This window comes from Capra hircus, chromosome 7 (genome assembly GCF_001704415.2).
Source record: "Capra hircus breed San Clemente chromosome 7, ASM170441v1, whole genome shotgun sequence".
NCBI classification, from domain to species: Eukaryota; Metazoa; Chordata; class Mammalia; order Artiodactyla; family Bovidae; genus Capra; species Capra hircus.
This window is the reverse complement of record NC_030814.1, coordinates 63,321,976-63,343,855: the sequence shown is the minus strand read 5'-3', so window position 1 is coordinate 63,343,855 and position 21,880 is coordinate 63,321,976.

The window sequence follows — 21,880 nt, the reverse complement described above, 5'->3', positions numbered from 1 at the left end:
CTGGGCTCTCTCAAGTTTCTCCTAACTTCTTGATTTTTCTCTGCTGATTTCCTAGCTTGTATACTACATTCAGGTCAAATTGGACAGCTTACAGTTGCTTGAATAATCATGTACTTCCTGGTCTCTGCACCTAAAAGAGCAAGATTTTTCAACCCTGGCACTATTGACATTTTCTGATAGATTGTTCTTTGTGGTGAGGGGCTCTCCTGTGTATTACAGGATGTTTAACAGCATATCTGGCCTGTACCCGGTAGCATCACCTCCCCAAGCATGATGATTAAAAATGTCTCCAAAGGTTACAATATTCATCATACCAAAACTTACACTACATTCAAAGTACCTTAAACTTTCCATGAGGTACATTGGACCAAGGAGAATGTTTTAGATCCTTATAATAATTATTTTTATAAAAATAAAAAAGTCTAAAGGTTGAATATTTTGAAATAAAGATTCCATTTTAGGCTCAAACACTGACATAATTTTATAGAAATGTACATTTCTTTCCTCTAACTTACACATAAGTAATTGTCAGAATCATATAAACACTATCCATATAACAGTAAAAAGGTAGAAGCCAGTGATCAAATGAGAATGAAATTCATAAAGCCTTCTTATATGAGAAATAGGTAAATATAATTTGTATGCTATGATTCCAACTATGTAAAACCAGGACATAGTAAAAAAATTCATGGAGAAAAACATCAAAGCAAGAGTGGTGATAAATGTATGGTTTCAAAGATATTAATTCTATATATTTTGGAATGACAGGCTCTTCAGGGTCAAGTCTTCATTTTCCTTCTTATGGTACACAAGGAATTAGATGAGTAAATCGGATTTGCCTGAAGCTGTTCTAATGCTCCCGAGTGTGTAGCAGAGTTTGGCAGACCTCTGTAAGGGGGAAATGGAATGTGTGCATTGTGACCACTCTCACAATAGAACTGCCACTGAATATCAGAAATCAAATGAGGGAATCTTTGCTCACCCCACATCCCATTCCTACATTCTTATATTTGTATCATATTATATATTATATGCATATGATGCACACACACACACATATATATAGTTGTTGTTTTTCAGTTGATAATTTTTGTCCAACTCTTTTGTGACCCCATGAACTAAAGCCTGCCAGGCTCCTATGTCCTTGGGGATTCTTCAGACAAGAATACTGGAGTGGGTTGCCATTTCCTTCTCCAGGTGATCTTCCTGACCCAGGGATCAAACCTACGTCTCCTGCATTGCTAGGCAAGTTTTCTACCACTAAGCCACCAGGGAAGCCCCGTACATGTGGCTTAGTGATAAACCAAAAGAGTTGGAGACGACTTCTGTGTATGTGTATCGTATATGTATATGTGTGTGGTGATATGAGTAGGTATGTATGTGTAGGAAAAGAGAGAAAAATGCCTCATAATAGATTTCACGTTGAAATCTAAAAATAATATGAAACCATGATGCAATAATATGAAACTAACAGGGAAAAGAAAATTTATGAAACAAAAAACAAAAAGAAAATTGAGAAAACCAGAAATAAAGCCCATTATATGCTTCTGCCTGTTTGTGAATAATACTCACTGTCATTACATGGCAATTAAAAATAATGAGTGACTAATGTTCCCTGGGAAGCAAAATTGCCCCTACTAGAAGCAGTGAGGCTTCCCCAGTGGCTCAGTGGTTAAAAAGTCCACCTGCAAGGCAAGAGCCACAGGAGATGCCAGTTCAGTCCCTGGGTTGGGAAGATCCCCTGGAGAAGGGCATGGCAACCCACTCCGGTATTCTTGCCTGGAGAGTCCCATGGACAGCAGAGGCTAGCAGGCTACAGCACATGGACTCACAAAGAGTTGGGCCCAACTGAAGTGACTCAGCATGCACGCATGCACAAGAACCAGTGGTCGAGAGTTCATGTTGTTTAGTTGGCATGGAAAGCCCTCGCCCATGTCTCCCAATCCCTAATTTGTACTTTAGCAATAAATTCCAAAAAGCAAATTTTAGACAAGTGTACATTATGATTGTTGTATGTGTCAGTCAGTGAGGACTGGCATAGAGCATGCAGAGATGAACATAGTGGTCTACATTGTGCTTCCTCAGGCTCCTCTTGTCAGGGGTTAAAAATGTAGTGACTTTGTGTATAACCAACCTGCATTTGGCTGTCTTTCACTTCCACCTGTTATTGTAGGATTCTGGCCCCAGAAATTCCTGGGAGTAGTTAATTTCCCAAAAGAATTCTTCACAAAAGAATCCCATGATAGACAAATTTCCTCTCCCATGGAATCTACCCCTCATCTCAAACATCTATCAGGCTGGCTGATGCCCATACATGAGGTACATGCCAGGTACTGAGTGTCCCGCACCAGACACACTGATCCTTGAGGCCTCGAAGTAGCCCTGCATCTGTGGGAATCCTCATAGCAGCTCTGTCTCTTTGCATTCTCTGTGGAACTATAGCTCTGGGATCTTAATGAAACTGCTCTTTACTACTTAGACGGGGACCCACTGGAGCCTGGGCTGGAGCTCAGCCCAAGGAATGGATTCTACGACAGACTCGTTATTCTGCCTCCTTGGCTTCGTCCCTTATCCAGTGTGTCATGCCTGATGCTCTCCCAAGATGCTGGCCAGGGCACAGTTCTGGTGGCCTGCCCCACAGCTCTCCAGTTATGCCCAGATATATCTGAATCCCAGTGGCATCAAATCATAGTCTCAAGACTGCAGAGAATAAACAGCTTTATTTGGGATCTTCAGAATTGCATTTCCGGAGACATAGATTCCAGTGAAACTGAAAGAGTGATTCAGCACAGGGAAAGTGTCAGGAGCTTATAAAGATGAAGGGCCACACGGCTGCTCTAGCTGCCCAGGGAGAGTTGCGATGAACCCTGACACAAATCAGGAGACATTTGTTCTTAAGGAATTACAAGTTTGTTTTAGGGTAGGGGTCTGATAAGTGGGTAATTGTCATGAATTAGAGTAAGGGTCTGATAAGTTTCTTTATCTTCTTGATGCCTCTGTTAGTACGATAAGTAGTCAAAAGGTCAGATTCTATCCAGGTTGAGATATGAATATATCACACCTCTTAAATGGCCTCCTGGCTCCATTTCAGGGAGCCATCTTAGCAATTGCAACTTCATTTTTATTTTCCTTCCACAGCTGTGTTGACTGGAAAAAAGCACAGCATAAGAGCTGTGAGTTGAGTTTTATTTAGTGTCTTACTGAGAACCACATTTTGGAAGCCAGCCTCTCAGAGAGCTCTGAGGTTATATATGTAATTTTCGCTCAAGGGGTATGTGCATTTGGGCATACATCTACTCATCACTAGGAGCAGATATCTCAGCTAATGATATCAGTGCTTATCTAGGTATGAGAAGATGGAAGAATCTGGGGTCATAAATATCTAAGGGTCTGTTTCCCTGTTTTCCCAAAGCACAGTGTCTTATCTTATTCTTTGTCCCAAATTCCTTTGAGAGTGTACTGTATGTCCATGTTGCTGTTTAGTCACTAAATCATGTCCAACTCTTTGCAACCCCATGGACTGCAGCATGCTAGGCTTCCCTGTCCTTCACTATCACCTGGAATTTTCTCAAACTCATGATTATGTCAGTGATGTCATCCAAACATCTCATCCTCTCTCACCCCCTTCTCCTCCTGCCCTCAATCTTTCCCAGTATCAGGGTCTTTTCCAATAAGTAGGCTATTAGCTTCAGGTAGCCAAAGTATTGGAGCTTTAGCTTCAGCATCAGACCTTCCAATGAATAGTCAGGGTTAATTTCCCTGAGGATTGACTGGTTTGATCTCCTTGCAGTCCAAGGGATTCTTAAAAGTCTTCTCTAGCATCACAATTTGAAAGTATCAATTCTTCAGCGCTCAGCCTTCTTTGTGGTCCAACTCTCACATTCATATATAACTACTGGAAAAACCATAGCTTTGATATACAGACCTTTGCTGGCAGAGTGATGTCTCTGCTTTTTAAATATGCTGTCTAGGTTTGTGATAGCTTTCCTTCCAAGAAGCAAGCATCCTTTAATTTTGTGGTTGCAGTCACCATCTGCAATGATTTTGGAGCCCAAGAAAGTAAAATCTGTCACTGTTTCCACTTTTTCCTCTTCTACTTGCCATGAAATGATGGGACCAGATGCCATGATCTTAGTTTTTTGAATGTTGTTTCAAGCCAGATTTTCCACTGTCTTCTTTCACCCTCATCAAGAGATTCTTTAGTTCCTCTTTACTTTCTACCATTAGAATGGTATCACCTGCATATTTGAGGTTGTTGATATTTCTCCTGGCAATCTTGATTCTAGCTTGTGCTTCATTCAGCCTGGCATTTTACATGATGTACTCTGCGTATAAGTTAAGTAAGCAGAGTGACAATATATAGCCTTGATGTACTCCTTTCCCAATTTGGAACCAGTTCATTGTTCCACATCTGGTTCTAACTGTTACTGCTTGATCTGTACACATTTCTCAGGAGACAGGTAGTGTGGTCTGGTATTCCCATCTCTTTAAAAGTTTCTCATAGTTTGTTATCATCCACACAATCAAAGGCTTTAGTGTAGTCAGTGAAGAAGTAGATGTTTTTCTGGAATTGCCTTGCTTTCTCTATGATCCATTGGATGTTGGCAATTTGATCTCTGGTTTCTCTCTCTTTTCTAAATCCAGCTTGTACATCTGAAAGTTCTTGGTTCATGTACTGTTGAAGCCTAGCTTTAAGGATTTTGAGTATTACCTTGCTAGCATGTGAAAGGAATGCAATTATATGGTAGTTTAAACAGTCTTTGGCATTGCCTTTCTTTGGGATTGGAATGAAAACTGACCTTTTTTAGTCCTGTGGCCACTGCTGAGTTTTCCAAATTTGCTAGCATATTAAGTGCAACACTTTAACAGCATCATCTTTTAGGATTTTAAGTAGCTCAACTGGAATTCTACCACCTCCACTAGCTTTGTTCACAGTGGTGCTTCCTAAGGCCCACTTGACTTTGCACTGCACGACGTCTCACTCGAGGTGAGTGAGCACACCATTGTGGTTATCCGAGTTATTAAGACCTTTTTTGTATAGTTCTTCTGTATATTCTTGCCACCTTTCTTAATCTCCTCTGCTTCTGTTAGGTCTTTGCTGTTTCTGTCATTTATTGTGCCCATCTTTGTATGAAATTTTCCTATGATATCTCCAGTTTTCTTGAAGAGATCTCTAGTCTTTCCCATTCTATTGCTTTCCTCTATTTCTTTGCATTGTTCACGTAGGAAGGCTTTCTTATCTCTCCTTGCCTCTGGAACTCTGCATTCTGTTAGGTGTGTCTTTCCCTTTCTCTTTGCATTTTGTGTCTCTTCTTTTCTCAGCTATTGGTAAGTCCTCCTCAAACAACCACTTTGCCTTCTTGTATTTCTTTTTCCTTGAGATGGTTTTGGTTACAGCCTCCTGTACAATGTTATGATCCTCTGTCCATAGTTCTTCAGGCACTCTGTCTACCAGATCTAATTACTTGATTCTGTTCATCACCTCCACTGTATAATCATAAGGGATTTGATTTAGGTCATACCTGAATGGCCTAGCGGTTTTCCTTACTTTCTTCAATTTAAGCCTGAATTTTGCAATAAGGAGCTCATTATCTGAGCCACAGTCAGCTCCAAGTCTTGTTTTTTCTGACTGTATTGAGCTTTTCCATCTTTGGCTGCAAAGAATATAATCGATCTGATTTCGGTATTGACCATCAGGTGATGTTCATGTATAGAGTCTTCTCCTGTGTTGTTGGAAAAGGGTGTTTGCTATGACCAGTGCACTCTCTTGACAAAACTCTGTTAGCTTTTGCCACGCTTCCTTTTTTAGGTCAGTGATAGCATGGCTAATGATGTAATCCTTATAGAACCAGATAGCAAGTGGCATTCCTTTTTTTACAGTGGTGAGTGTGGACTAATCTAGAGTGAATACTCTCTTCAGTGGGCTGTGGGATTATGAATGACTTTTTTATATCAAATTTTCTTAAACACTCTTGTTATTATTTTAAAAACTATGATCCATCCTCAAATCTCACCTCCAAGATTTCTGAGCTTCCTTCCACTAGACGTCTGTGTTCCCAGTATGATGGAATGTGAGGTCTCCCTCTCCTACAAGGTCTACACTTTGACCCTCTTATGGGCCTTTGACAAATTCTGCTTTGTAGTGTTGTTATTTGGGTACTTTTCTCTCCATCTCTGATGTGTATACTCCTTGGAGGTACAGGATCCCTTAAGCTCCCTTTAGATCTAGTCACTGACTGGTGAAACTCCAGCTACGTGACTGGACTTCTTGAGTACATAACAGTCATCATGTACCATAAACTGGTGACGGTGATGAACTGTAGGTGACATGAGGTCCTTCCGGGGAATATCCAGGACACTGTTGACTGAAAAAAAAAGCACCACATTAGAGTTGTGACTTAAGTTTTATTTAGGGTGAAATGAGGACTATAGCCTGGGAGACAGCATTTCAGATAGCCCTGATGAACTGCTCTGAAGAGGTAAGGGGAAGGTCAGTATTACAAATGATTTTAGTAAACGGAGTATGTGTAGTCATTTGGGCAGAGGGTTGTAGCCAGTCACAAGGAGCAGATGCCCCGTTAATGATCTTAATGCTTTTCTAGATATGAGAAGATGTAATAATTTGGGTTCATAACATCTTCTTTTACAATATCTAACTAACTGAAGGTCTGTTCTGCCAGTTTTTGCCAGAGAACAGAGTACCTTATTCCTGATCTCCATCCTGAACTCTTCAGGGTGTGTTGAAGGTCAGCTACTTCCGTGGCTAGTGACGTCATCCTTGTAGAGGCAGATGACAAGTGCAGTTTTTTAGCTGGTAACAAAGATCTTTGATCTGCTCTGCCACTATTTCACTGGGGCTCTGGCTAGCTCTCATACCTCTTCCATCTCAATGTCACATCCATACTGTGGGAGAAAGAGACCCCAGAGATCTGGCAAGACTCCATTTAAGTGCACTGACCCACTGAGAGGAAAGCTTCTCTATTTATTCAAGGTCTATTTTCAGTAATCTGTGCATTTTAGACCAGGAAATAGTGGTGTGATTTTTCAGTAAAATACCCCAGTGATTACCTGTCTTTAGATATCTTTCACATAAAGAGCTTATGTTCAGGAAGTACTCAGCAGGTTGGAAGTGAGGATTGAAATCCAATTCCAGTCACTCCCGGCCTAGATCCCTCTGCTCCTCAGATGTTTTCCTGTAGTCTTGGGGAACTTCTGAAAGCAGGGACCAACTTACAGCCATGGCCGAAAACCAGGACCCTTAATCCAGAGCACCACGTCTCTGGGAAGGTTCAGAAAAGCTTTGATTTATAATAGAATGCTGTCATTCAGGAAATCAGAGAGGGGTAGTTTAGGGTCAAGAACTTCATTTTTCAAGAGGCATCGGAGATTTGTGAGGGACCTGGAGTTGTAGGTGTTGCCGATTAGGAAAAGAAAATGTTCCCCTCTCTATACCTTGCTAATTTTGGAGGACCAAGGGTGCAGAGTATGGGGATCTTAGTGAAGGGAGGAAGATATTTGCTTGGTAAGCATTAATAGCTGTAACAGGGACTTGCTCATCCAGAATTATGAGAGTAAGATTTACCATGAGTGGATTTCTCAGAAAATAGAATATTATCCCTGTGAGTAGATTTTGAAAAAGTGTTACTATTGGGGGAGAAATCTTTCTGATGGGTGTTGCGTCTTGCCTGGCTTCTTAAAAGGAGCACATGGAATAGCATTTTACTTCTTCCTTGATTCAGTCTGAAAACCCATCATATATGCCTGAGCTTTAGCTAGTCTCATGGGTTTTGAAACATGTCCCATGCTTTTCCTTCTAAGTCCCCGGGCCTTTGTCTCCATGTGTCTGCATTCTGTGCATCTTCCACTCTGTATTCTCCCCAAAGCACACACAGTGAGTGCCAAATAAACATCTTCGAATGGACACCTTAGGGTCATAAAGACCTCTGTCATTTTGAAGTCCTGTCCAGTTGACGAAGCACTTCCATTGTCTTTTGCATAACAGTAATGTTCTCAGGGGCTTCCACGGGGGATGGACTCCTGTTCGTTCATCCTTTCATTCCCTCTGCAAACATTTCATTATCTTCTCGTTTGCCCTGGCACAATGCCAGGCATCAGAGGCATAAGGATGAATGCCACCTGCTTCCTTCCTTCAAGAAGCTGATGATCTAAAATTTGTATGAAGAACATGGACACTATTCAGTAGGGCAAGTGCTCTGCCAAGTTGTGTCCCACCTGCCGAGCAGCATGGAGAAGAGTGTGCTTCCCCTGAATCTGATGGCCCAAGACAAAGATATTTTAAAAATTCGTTTTGGTTTCCTTCATCCTCCTTTCTTTTCTTATTTTCACTTCTTGATATACCTGGTGCGTGCGTGCATGCTCAGTCATTTCAGTTGTGTCCGATTCCTAGCGACCCTGTGGACTATAGTCCTCCAGGCTCCCCTGTCCATGGAATTCTCCAGGCAAGAATACTGGAGTGGACTGCCATGCCCTCTTCCAGGGGTCTTCCCAACTCAGGAATCAAACCCACATCTTCTGTGTCTCCTGCATTGCAGGTGGATTCTTTATTGCTGAGCCACTAGGGAAGCCTGATATACCTGATATACCTACTCTTACCAACCCTTCTTTCCTCTTATAATCTGCAGTTTCTAATCTACTCATTTCTAGGAAATGGGTTGAATTTGTATCCTTTCTTTGTAGCAGTGGGTTTCAACTCTGTCTGGCTGCACTTGACAGGCACCTGAGAATTCATTAATCCCCATACTATGTCCTAGGCTCAGAGATTCTGATCTAATTAGTCAGAGTGGGTCCCAGACTCCTAGCTGATGCTGGTGTGCAGCCAGAGGTTAAAACTGTTTTATAGGCTCTTCTAAATCTGTAGATTCTGATGAGGCTTGGGGATAGCCATAGACTTTCTTGAAGGTTAAGGCCATGGGCTTGGTGATAGCTCTTTTCTAAGACAGAATGTATTTTTAAATCACTGAGGTGTGAAAACCCAGTTCTGACCTCCATGCAGGTTGTAACAGCCAGTGGAGGAGTCAACGGATGGAGTGGTCCAAGGCCAAGAAGTGGCTTCATCCATGTTCCAGGAGGTCTTAACACCTCACGAGCAGTCATGAGAGTAGTGGAGAGGATTCCTAATCAGGTGTTTTAAATCTCAGCTAATCAATACTGGTGCTAACAAGGGGCCAGAGATTTTCTCTTAATAGCCAGATCATCAAAACTTGAGTCTATAAATTGAGAAGCTTCAAGAACTATGGTTTGAAAACTGAATATGAGCTATTTATACACCCAGAAAACTTAACTGTAACCTGACATTATAAAATATATCTAGGAGGACAAAATTACCAAAGTAGTGACAAGCTGTCACCTTCTAATTTCTGAAAGATCTTCTTTCAAAAAATCCGTCAAGTCAGGCTCTGACTGCATCCAGCTGTTGATGATGTGAGTCTGCTTAGCAGCCACATGGTGCTACTGGCCACATTCAGATAACTTCACTCAATTGGCATGCATTAATCACATACTTGCTATGGGCCTAGCACAGAGGAACATGGAATTGTATGAACACAGATACGTTCTTGATGGCTCTTGCTGTCTTTTGAGACTGACTCCAACTTTTTTAATGTATGGAGATGAAATCATAACCCAGAAGTATCTTGTAACTGCCTCCTCCAGCAAACAAGGACTGAAAAAGTCCATGGAGTAGGAAGCGCTTTAGGGCCCTTGTTCCCTGAGCCTGAAACTCAGGGTGATTATCACCCTTCTTTGCTTTCACCCAGGAATAGTTAATGCAAAGATTAAATGAAGCAATTTCATGCAACGGGTATGTAATGGTCATCAACTTTGTAATGAAGTAGAGATGATTTCCAGAGAAGGCAATGGCACCCCACTCCAGTACTCTTGCCTGGAAAATCCCATGGATGGAGGAGCCTGGTGGACTGCAGTCCATGGGGTCACAAAGAGTCAGACACAACTGAGCGACTTCTCTTTCACTTTTCACTTTCATGCACTGGAGAAGGAAATGGTAACCCACTCCAGTGTTCTTGCTAGGAGAATCCCAGGGACAGGGGAGCCTGGTGGGCTGCCATCTATGGGGTTGCACAGAGTCAGACACGACTGAAGCGACTTAGCAGCAGCAGCAGCAGAGATGATTTCATTCGTGGTCTGTGACCTCAAGGAAGTCACAGCTGCTGATGAAGGAAAGACATGTGCTTGGCTTATTCTAATATAAAAGGAAACAGTGATAGTGGTAGTCATGATACTGATGATAATGGCAGCTCCTTTTTGGTGAGTGCTCCGGAGGAGGCAATGGCAACCCACTCCAGTACTCTTGCCTGGAAAATCCCATGGAGGAAGGAGCCTGATAGGCCGCAGTCCATGGGGTTGCTAAGAATTGGACACGACTGAACGACTTCACTTTCACTTTTCACTTTCATGCATTGGAGAAGGAAATGGTAACACACTCCAGTGTTCTTGCCTGGATAATCCCTGGAACGGGGGAGCCTGGTGGGCTACCATCTATGGGGTCACACAGAGATGGACATGACTGAAGCGACTTAGCAGCAGCAGCAGCTGTGTGAGCTGAGCACAGTGTTCGGTTCCTATCTGGCGCACATAGCCTACCTGTTCTGTCATGTTGGTGTCCTTGCCATCATATACCTTTGAGAAAACTGAAGATGTGAGAAGTTGGCTAATGTGCTCAGGATCACACAACCTACAAGGAACCTTCCCAAGATCCAAATTCAGGCCCAACTTCTCCATTGCCTAAGCACTCAACATCAGTGGTACATCCTGTAAAGAGAGGCCTAAAGGAGATTCTTTGGGGGTTGGATGGGGACGGACACTTGTGGATTCAGGCTGGATTGGGTTCTCCCAAAAGCAGACCCTGAAGCAAAGACTTGGGCACAAGTAGTTTATTGGAAGGGCTTCCCTAGTGGTTCAGTGGTAAAGAATCCACCTGCTAATTCAGGAGATGTGGGTTCAATCCCGGGGTCAAGAATATCCCCTGGAGAAGGCAATGGCAACTCACTCCAGTATTCTTGCTTGGGAAATCCCATGAACAAAGGAGCCTGGTGAGCTACAAGTTCATGGGGTTGCAAAGAATTGGACATGACTTAGCGATTAAAGAAACAAACAACTAAAAACCAGTTTATTGGGAGAGGATCTTAGGAGGACTGGTTCAATTCAGTTCAGTTTAGTCACTCAGTTGTGTCTGACTCTTTGTGACCCCATGGAATGCAGCACACCAGGCTTCCCTGTCCATCACCAATTCCTGGAGCTTGCTCAAACTCATGTTCATCCAGTCGGTGATGCCATCCAACCATCTCATCCTCTGTCGTCCCCTTCTTCTCCTGCCTTCAGTCTTTTCCAGCATCAGGGTCTTTTCAAATGGGTCAGTTCTTTGCATCAGATGGCCAAAGTATTGAAGCTTTAGCTTCAGTCCTTCTGATGAATACTCAGGGTTGATTTCTTTTAGGATTGACTGGTTTGATCTCCTTGTAGTCTAAGGGGCTCTCAAGAGACTGCTCCAACGCCACAGTTCAAAAGCATCAATTCTTTGGCACTCAGCTTTCTTTATCGTCCAGCTCTCACGTACATACATGACCACTGGAAAAACCATAGCTTTGACTAGACAGACCTTTGTTGGTAAAGTAATATCTCTGCTTTTTAATTGCTGTCTAGGTTTGTCATAGCTTTTCTTGCAAGAAGCCAGTGTCTTTTAATTTCATGGCTGCAGTCACCATCTGCAGTGATTTTGGAGCCCCCCAAAATAAAGTCTGTCACTGTTTCCATTGTTTCCCCATCTAATTGCCATGAAGTGATGGGACCAGATGCCATGATCTTAGTTTTCTGAATGTTGAGTTTTAAGCCTACTTTTTCACTTTCCTCTTTCACGTTCATCAAGAAGCTCTTTAGTTCTTCTTCACTTTCTGGCATAAGGGTGGAATCATCTGTGTATCTGAGGTTATTGATATTTCTTATGGCAATCTTGATTAAAGCTTGTGCTTCATTCAGCCTGGCATTTCACATGATGTACTCTGCTTATAAGTTAAATAAGCAGGTTGACAATATACAGCCTTGACGTACTCCTTTCCTAATTTGGAACCAGTCTGTTGTCCCATGTCCAGTTTTAACTGTTGCTTTCTGACCTGCATACAGATTTCTTAGGAGGCAGGTCAGGTGGTCTGGTATTTCCGTCTCTTTAAGAATTTTCCACAGTTTGTTGTGATCCACACAGTCAAAGGCTTTGGTGTAGTCAATAAAGCGAAAGTAGATGTTTTTCTGGAACTCTCTTGCTTTTTCGATGATCCAGTGGATGTTTGATCTCTGGTTCCTCTGGCTTTTCTAAATCCAGCTTGAACATCTGGAAGTTCATGGTTCACATGCTTTTGAAGCCTGGCTTGGAGAATTTTGAGCATTACTTTGCTAGCGTATGAGATGAGTGCAATTGTGCAGTAGTTTGAACATTCTTTGGCATTGCCTTTCTTTGGGATTGGAATGAAAACTGACCTTTTCCAGTCCTGTGGCTACTGCTGAGTTTTCCAAATTTGCTGGCCTATTGAGTGTGGCATTTTCATAGCATCATCTTTTAGTATTTGAAATAGCTTAACTGGAATTTCATCACCTCCACTAGCTTTGTTTGTAGTGATGCTGTCTAAGGCCCACTTGACTTCACATTCCAGGATGTCTGGCTCTAGGTGAGTGATCACACCATCATGTTTATCTGGATCATGCAGATCTTTTCTCTATAGTTCTTCTGTGTATTCCTGCCATCTCTTCTTAATATCTTCTGCTTCTGTTAGGTCCGTACTGTTTCTGTCCTTTATTGTGCCCATCTTTGCATGAAATGTTCCCTTGGTGTCTCCAATTTTCTTGAAGAGATCTCTAGTCTTTCCCATTCTATTTTCCTCTATTTCTTTGCACTGATCACTGAGGAAGGCTTTCTTATCTCTCCTTGCTATTCTTTCTTTGGAACTCTGCATTCTGTTAGGTATATCTTTCCTTTTCTCCTTTGCCTTTCGCTTCTCTTCTTTTCTCAGCTATTTTATACTTTATAACCATTATATCTACTACTGTGAGCAAAAATCCCTTAGAAGAAATGGAGTAACCCTCATAGTCAACAGAAGAGTCTGCAATCTCAAAAACAACAGAATGATCTCTGTTCATTTCCAAGGCAAACCGTTCAGTATCACAGTAATCCAAATCTATGCCCCAAGCAGTAATGTTGAAGAAGTTGAAGTTGAACAGTTCTATGAAGACCTACAAGACCTTCTAGAACTAACACCCAAAAAAGATGTCCGTTTCATTATAGGGGACTGGAATGCAAAAGTAGGAAGTTAAGAGATACCTGGAGTAACAGGCAAATTTGGCCTTGGAGCACAAAATGAAGCAGGGCAAAGGCTAACAGAGTTTTGCCAAGAGAACACACTGATCATAACAAACACCCTCTTCCAACAACACAAGAGAAGACTCTACACATGGACATCACCAGATGGTCAACACTGAAATCAGATTGATTATATTCTTTGCAGCCAAAGATGGAAAAGCTCTGTAGAGTCAGCAAAAACTAGACCGGGAGCTGACTGTGGCTCAGATCATAAACTTCTTATTGCCAAATTCAGACTTAAATTGAAGAAAGTAGGGAAAATCACTATAATACTCAGGTATGACCCAAATCAAATCCCTTATGATTATACAGTGGAAGTGACAAATAGATTCAAGGGATTAGATCTGATAGAGTGCTTGTAGAACTATGGATAGAGGTTCATGACATTGTACAGGAGGCAGTGATCAAGACCATCCCCAAGAAAAAGAAATGCAAAAAGCCAAAATGGTTGTCTGAGGAGGAGAACTGGTTGGGAGTCATCATATGAGACAGAGGGAAGGGCAGGGCAGGGAAGGCCACCAAGTCACAGTACGTAATCGAGAAGTTCCTCCTGTGGGCGACTGGATGTCAGTCCCACTAGGGCGCTTGCTGAGACAGTGCGCATCCACCTCAGAGCTGTCTTACCTCATTGGTGAGGAAGCTGGAACTTGTTACCATGCTACCAGTTATTAGTTGAGGGCCATTTCTAAGGGCATTCCCTCTCAGGTCCTCTGTCTGCTGGCAAAGCAGGCTCAGATTTCTCAGCAGACAGCCCCCGGCATTAAGACATGTGTTCTCCTCTAGGCCTGTCTTAATCTGTAGATCCTGGAGGTCCGGGGTGAAGGATGGCAATGCAAGTCCTCCCCAGCCTGTGCTGGGGAGGCTGTGTGGTGTGCTTGACCCATACCACTAACTCTTCTTCAGGATTAGTGGTTTCCAGACTCCACAGGGGTGAGTGCAAGCCCAGCAAAAAGGAACTTCTTACCAGTAAACAGGCATGGATACTTTGGAGACTTTCTCTCGATGATCAGAATGATGTCCTGGCAATTCAAAGTTCTGATAAACTGGTGTAGAAGTCTTTGTTGACTGAAAAAAAAAATCCCCAGCACAACCTAAAAGTTGAGAATTATGTTTTATTTGGTGGACAAAACTGAAGACTTTAGCCCAGAAGATAGCCTCTCAACTCTTACCGAAGAGGTAAGGAAAGAGCCTGGATGTATGGGAGTTATGCCACCAAACCCAGGTAGTTGGAACATCAAAAGATTATGGTTATAGAAAACCGAACCTCTCAAGTTAATGAATTTAGTGTTTTTATCCATATGAGGAGATGCAAGAGTCTGAGCTCATTGCCATCATTCCTCTGATATGCACCTCAGCTCCCTAGGGCCACTATGCTGTTCTTTCCTTTTCTGAGTCCTGCAGTGGCTGCTGGTCCTTTGTTTTCTGATATGTAAGACAGCATTTTTCATCCATACCTTTGTAGGCAAAGTTTTCAAGCCTTGCTAGATTTCAGGGCAGTGGACCTGGATTTGAGTGTCAGCTTGGATAATGTTGGGGCTTCCCGGGTAGCTAGCTGAGTGGTGAAGAACCTGCCTGCCAATGCAGGAGACATGAGACATGGGTTCGACCCCTGGGTCAGGAAGATTCCCTGAAGAAGGGCATGGCAACTCATTCCAGTATTCTTGCCTGGAGAATCTCATGGACAGAAGAGCCTGGCTTGCAATAGGGTCGCAAAGAGTAAGACACAACTGAAGCAACGTATCATGCGTGCACAGTAATGTCAATCAGGCCAGCCTTTTTGGGTTCCGGTTGACTGGATTCCATCTCACCCACTGCATGTCTGGACCCTTTTTGGGGAACATGGTGCTAATGACACACTGTGTGATCTCTGCAGTTCGTAAATAGTCGTTTCCAGACATGGACACAGAGCAGCAGAAAGGAGCACGGGCTTGAGAGCCAGGGTCCAGAATAGAGTCCTGCTCTGCTGTTTACTGGCTGAATCACTCTAGGCAAGTCTCTTAGTGCTTTTGAGCCTCATTTCCCTCATTTGTAAGATGGAGATAAAAATACTCAATTCTTTTTACTGTTGTTGTGAGAATTAGGTCAGATAGCACCTGCACAATGCTTTGAATGGTCTGTGGGACCTAGCAAGGACTCAGTAAATGTTAGCTTCTTATTATCATCACTTTGACCCAACCAGGATCCTACTTGGTGGAGGCAGGAGGGAGCACTCCAGTGCTTTGTGAGCCTGGAAGCAGTCCTGACGTCATGGGGACAGATGCTCCTTGCTTGTCTCCATCTGTCATTGTGAGGCTTTGTTCTCTTCCACAATTAGACATATCAGGTTCAAAAGAGTCATTGTCTCATACTAATGAATAGATTAATAACCTTCCTCCCCAGATGCAGGAGACTTTATCAGCCTCTTGAAATGTTGATGATGTCTCTGAAAGGGAGCTTTAGGGAGGCATTCCTAAATAAACCATCCGTCCCTGCTCTACCTGAGCCCCACCCTTGGCTGAGAGGTGGGATCCTGTGGCCAGGGCACAGTGTACTAGCCTGGAGGTCAGTTAGGTGGCATGTGAAGTGGGTGCTCACAGGCTGGCCACTAACTAGCACACGGGGAAAGATGAAAAACCTGACACTAGTATTGGGGGCAGGAAAAAGGCTAAAGGAGCTAAAGAAAGGAAAAGGAATGCCTTTCAAGCTAGGGGTCAAGCTTGCAAATCAACAGTGTGTTGAAGCAGGCCCAGCTCTGAAGTTGAGATGGTGATGGTCACTGCACCCTTGCCTCCCCTCTTGAGAAGGCCTGCTTGCTGACTGCTGTGCCCTTGACTGAGTTTCTCCTTGCTCGGTGTCAGTGTTGAGGACTGAGCATTGTCAGTTTCACTTCCCACTCTGATTTGGGGTGCAGACTGCTTAAATCAGTGTGTTTCTCTTTTGTCTTCCCAAGGAACTCCAACCAGTGTTCTGTTTCCTTTATCTCTGAATGTGAATTTCAGCTGTCTGATGTTGGGGGGCAGACCCTTTAATTGGCATAAGATCCCTGCTCCCCTCTGGTGGGGCACCCTATCCCTTCAGCTTCTGATTGACACGTGCTTACCTTCCTTGCAGAAAGTCGGCAGCCCATGAAGGAAGCAGAGCTTATTTAGAATGATACTCCCCCCAAGTTGAGAGTAGTATCAGAATCTTTTAATAAACACAACTGGATTTCATATTTATTCTTCTGCTTTCATAATGGAAGTTGACCTATCCTGAAATGAACTATACATTTTTTAAATTGTCTACCAGATCTCACACAGAAGGTATTAGGTTTTTGGTTTTTTTTTCCCCTCTCTAGAACTAACATTTTAATTTTAGAGACAGAGTTGAATGAAAAACACTGAGGCCAAGGTATCTAACATTTCAAGAGAAAACAAACAAGACTTTAAAAATGGTGAAGTTCATCAGGCCAGGCCCCCATCCTAGGTTTGGCCAGTTTGTTGGAGCTAACCTTCTTTCTCAGAAGGATTGGGAGTCTGAGCAAAGCCAACCACTAGCTTCCAAATTGATTTTCAAACCAAAATTGGAACAGTTCTCAAATGCTCCTGGGATTTGGGGCTATTAATACTGAAGAACAATGAGAAGGAAAAAGTGAGTGTGTAAGAGGTGATTTATGACCGAAAGGAAGTTGCAAGCTTGGAAACTTGTATGCAACCCAATCACAGACCCCTCTGGAGATGTTCCAGGGAAGAGATGGAGAATGTAAAGGGAAAGCGTTTCCGAGGGATATTAAAACTTATAAAAGGAGGTAATGTGGGCTTTGGGCCTGAAATGAGCAGGCGAGGAGCTGACCACGTTGAATTTCTCATAAACACAGCAGGCTTTTGTGCAGCTGTCATCAGCACCGGGACACCCCACCGGCCTGCTCTTGTGCTTATGTCTTACCATTAGAAGCAGGTTAAATGGCAGGAAGAGAGTCTCCTCACCAAGGAGTGGGACTATGTGACCACTGCTCTGCAACCAGGAGTCTCACCTTATGAGTCAGTTTCTTGGGTGTCAAGCCACAGCTCCAGCTGCTGACCAGTAAGACCAGCGAATGCCCAGTGGGTGTGGAGGTACACAGGACTGTGAGGTTAGGCAGGCAGAGCCTGGCCAGGTGTTCTGGGAGTGAACACCTGACCTCATCATTTCTTTTTTCATAGTTCTTACAGAAGTTATTATTATTTGTACCTTTATTGATAGAGCTGATACACAATAAATTACACATATTTAAAGTGTATAACTTGCACACTTTCTATATAAATGTATATGGTTATGGACATATGTGGTGACTCAGATGGTAAAATAATTACCTGGTGGCTCAGATGGTAAAGAATCTGCCTGTACTGCAGGAGACCCAGCTTCTATCCCTGGGTTGGAAAGATCCCCTGGAGGAGACAATGGCAACCTACTCCAGTATTCTGGGGAATTACATGGACAGAGAGGAGCTTGGTGGGGTATAGTCCATGTGGTTGCAAAGAGTTGGACATGGCTGAGTGACTAACACACACATAGACATAGATATACATGGGTATCTTTACTTGAAGTACTGGGAGAATCAGCAGGTTCATAAAATGCTTTGTGTACAGGGCATTCTTGCAGGATATACACCAATCACATTCACTTGGGGTAAGACAAACAAGAGGAGGAAGGGCTACTGAGATACACTTCTAGCTATCAATCCTTGAGAGATCAGAGGTGGGACCAGTTGCAAATATAACCCAAGTTCACCAAACGGCCAGGCAAGTGTCTCTAAAAAATGAACAGGTATTTATCCAGTCTAGGAGGTGAAAACAATACTTTACACTGGTGTAGTCTTTTATGGCTTCCTGGGTGTCTCAGCAGTAAAGAATCTGCCTGCAATGCTGGAGACACAGGTTCAATCCCTGGGTTGGAAAGATCAGAAGGAAATGGCAACTCAGTATTCTTGCTTGGGAAATCCCATGGACAGAGGAGCCTAGCAGGCTACAGTCCATGTTGTTGCAAAGAGTTAGACATGACTTAGTGACTAAACAAGTCTTTTTATAATTTTTGAAATGTTGTACTACCAGGATTTCCCTGGGGAGGGACAACATATCTAGATTGTTATTATGGTTACTACTATCATCATTTACCAAGTCTTCTCCTTAGAAGTCATTCGATGACTCAATGGGAGAAGGTAGAAGGGATTCATGTCACTGGAGGGCTGTGGCCATTTCTAAGATCTGCAGTCCCATTGGAAAAGCCCTTGAAGGATTGACCAGATGGCTTTCCACTGTTAACACTGCATCTACCTGCAGCATTAATTCCAACCCTCTGTTTTCCAGACCATGCCTCCTGCAAATGCACACTGTTGCCAACAGAATGAAAATGGAGAAAATACTACGTGTTTAATCAGTGTTGGCCAAGGAACGGGTGGAGAGAGGGCAGGGGTTCAGAAACATTTGGGAATGAGGAGAGAGCTGGTACATGGAGGAGAGTCAAGCCATTTATGATGTGCTTAGGACCAGAATTGTTGGCACCATGTGTTTACTGGTCCCCCAGGATCTGCAAGGGCTGGGAGGTACCTCCACTCCCAGTTTCCCCTTCTGCCAACTGGCATTCTAGCTGACTTAGCAGTTCTTGAGAATATCACCTCTGATCTCCCTTGGAATGTTTCAGTTCTATATACAAAAATGGGATGAAGAAATTTCTAAAACCAAGGGTGTGGCTAGCTGTGGAGGCAGAAGTTCCATTTGGAGGGAGCATCTGGAAAAGCAGCCCCCCCCCCCCACCCAAGTATGTGTCAGAGAGCTGGGTGGTCAGCAATGCCAAGACAGGGCAAGGCCAGGAGTTCCATGTCTTCCCAGAAATGGGCCTGGCAGGAAGGTCAGACCTGTCATCATCAAACTGCTTCTGACTAGAGAACAGATGCTACCCTGCACTTTTCAGTCCTGCGTCCTGAGAATTCGGGAGAGCACCCAAGGCCCGAGGTTCCTCGGTGATGCCTGTGCTTTGCAGTTAGCCCTGTGGAGCACACAGTAGGGATGCCCTGCAGGAATCATCTCTCCTGCACAGCCTGGTTTGGATCCAGGATGTCTCCAAGGGTTTTGAAATGGGAAAGAAATGACATCCTCCCTGCAGTGTCAGCTGGCCAGGGGGTAACCTTGAACTCTCTGGTTTCAGTGCGGTGACCTAGGATGTCAGTCTGGCCGCAATTTCTTGCTGACTGCTCGCAATTATCTGACATCTGGAAGAGAGCTGTGAGGCTTTCCCAATCATCATCTGCCTTCACTTCCTTAAAGGCATGGCTACTTTTTATTTTGTCAATAGACGACACATGTTCATAATACAAATTCCAAAAACACTGGAAGGGAAAGCCATGGACATTCTTCCTTCTTCTCCTTCCCCACCACTAGTTTGTCTACTGACTTTCAAAGGAAGAGAAGGGGTTTCTACAGAGCAGTAGGAATCTGATAAGAACAACCTCTTCCCAGCAGAATCCAAGCTGTGATACCTTTAAGGAAAAAAAAATCCACTAAGAAAGCGTAACTTACCGGCTTTGCTCACCAGACTCTCCAAACCCAAAGTGTGTGAATCTGAATCTCTGTCAGTAGAGAGCCCTCAGGGAACTGGGAAGAGTGACTGACAGTAAAGAACCTTATTTTCTCGTCCAGATTTACCTACAGATTGAGTGAGAACATGAGCACTTTAGCACCTAAACACTTCAAAAATTGCTAAATATGTTTTGCTATAAAAGCCAGTCATAATCTATCAAAAGATCAATCTTCAAAATTTTATGGTAGCACTTAGAATTGCAAAATTTGTACATGGAAAACATTTCATTTATTACCAATTTGAGGAACGTGGTGGTGTACGTGAGTGACGTTTCTATATAACTGAGGTTTGGTATTTAAGTATGCGTTTTATTTTCTAACACTACTGTTATTCCAAGTGTTTTAAAAATCCTTCTCTTGTAATTTCCTTCAAGTCAATTTAGGATAAGTATTATTTTTTATGTCACTTTTTTTAAAGGTATGTTTCATTCTCAGTGAACAGAGTACCTTTGACGCAAGTTACCAATTTCATGAAGACTTGGAGTAGTCATAATAAATAAACATTGTTTTCCTGGGTTCTTGGCTTCAGTAATGTTTTTAGGGGCTATCACGATATGCAGGGCTGCTTGGCCTCTAACTGTTCTGCTTTTATTAATGATATGTCTCCTCTCCCATTTCATGGTCTGTCCTTCTTGTGTCTTTCTTTGCCCTGAGTGTGTCTTGTAGAATGTGGGATTCCTGATAACTTCTTCGCTGAGTTGAAAGGTTGACCTTACTAGGGGTCTGGTCTCTATCTCTAGATATTATAGACGTTCTGCAGGAGATTATGACTTAGCAACCATGGTGTTCATGGTGTTTAGTTAGGGCTGTGGGGATGTCTGTGAAGAGGCTCAGCAACACTGAAGCAGCGTGTCATGGAACAGTCTGTTTCAGCTTTGGAAAATAATAACAATGGAAAGAAATTGCTCAATAACTGATTCCACGAGGGAACATGGAGATTGTTATCCAGTGAATATTGATTCTAAAATTCAGGTTCATTGTAAACATGCTGAAAACAAAGGCTAAAATGCCAGCACTCTGCAGCCAAAGCAAACACTTATCCATGCAATAAGATTCGTTGGGGAAGCAGTCTGCCCTTGTCAGTGGGCGAGCATGCGTTTATTGAGCAGCAGTTGTGTCTGTCACTGGTGCAGGGAGGTGAGGGTAGGTGGGACTGTGGGTGGATGTTTCCCCCACTAGCTGCCCCCTCCTGAGCCTGGCTCAATTCTCATGAGAGGTCAGTGTCAGTGGAGTTGATGGGACTTTGGCTACCCATATGATCAGATTATAACAACAACTATCACTCTCTGAATGCTTACTGTGTTTCAACACTTTGTACACATTTCTCAGTGGATCCTTACAGCAATCTTATGAGATCTGTTACCTCTACCTTACAGAGGAGGAAACAGACTCAGAGGGATTAATAAATAAGATCAAAGTTGTATAGCTAGTAAGTTTGTCCAACTACAGAGTCTGTTCCCCTAACCCATGGTGCTTTGCTGGCTCTGATAAGTGCTCTGCATTAAGTCAAGAGGAGGAACCAAATGCTAATCCTCTGGCCCCTGGCAGCAAGGAGTTGGGTGTTCCAGTTCAGTTCAGTCACTCAGTCATGTCTGACTCTTTGCGACCCCGTGGACTTCAGGACGCCAGGCCTCCCTGTCCATCACGAACTCCCAGAGTCTGTTCAAACTCATGCACACTGAGTCAGTGATGCCATCCAACCATCTCATCCTCTGTCATCCCCTTCTCTTCCTGCCTTCAGTCTTTCCCAGCATCAGGGTCTTTTCAAATAAGTCAGCTCTTCACATCAGGTGGCCAAAGTATTAGAGCTTCAGCCTCAGTCCTTCCATTGAATATTCAGGACTGATTTCCTTTAGGATGGACTGGTTGGATCTCCTTGCAGTCCAAGGGACTCTCAAGTGTCTTCTCCAACACCATAGTTCAA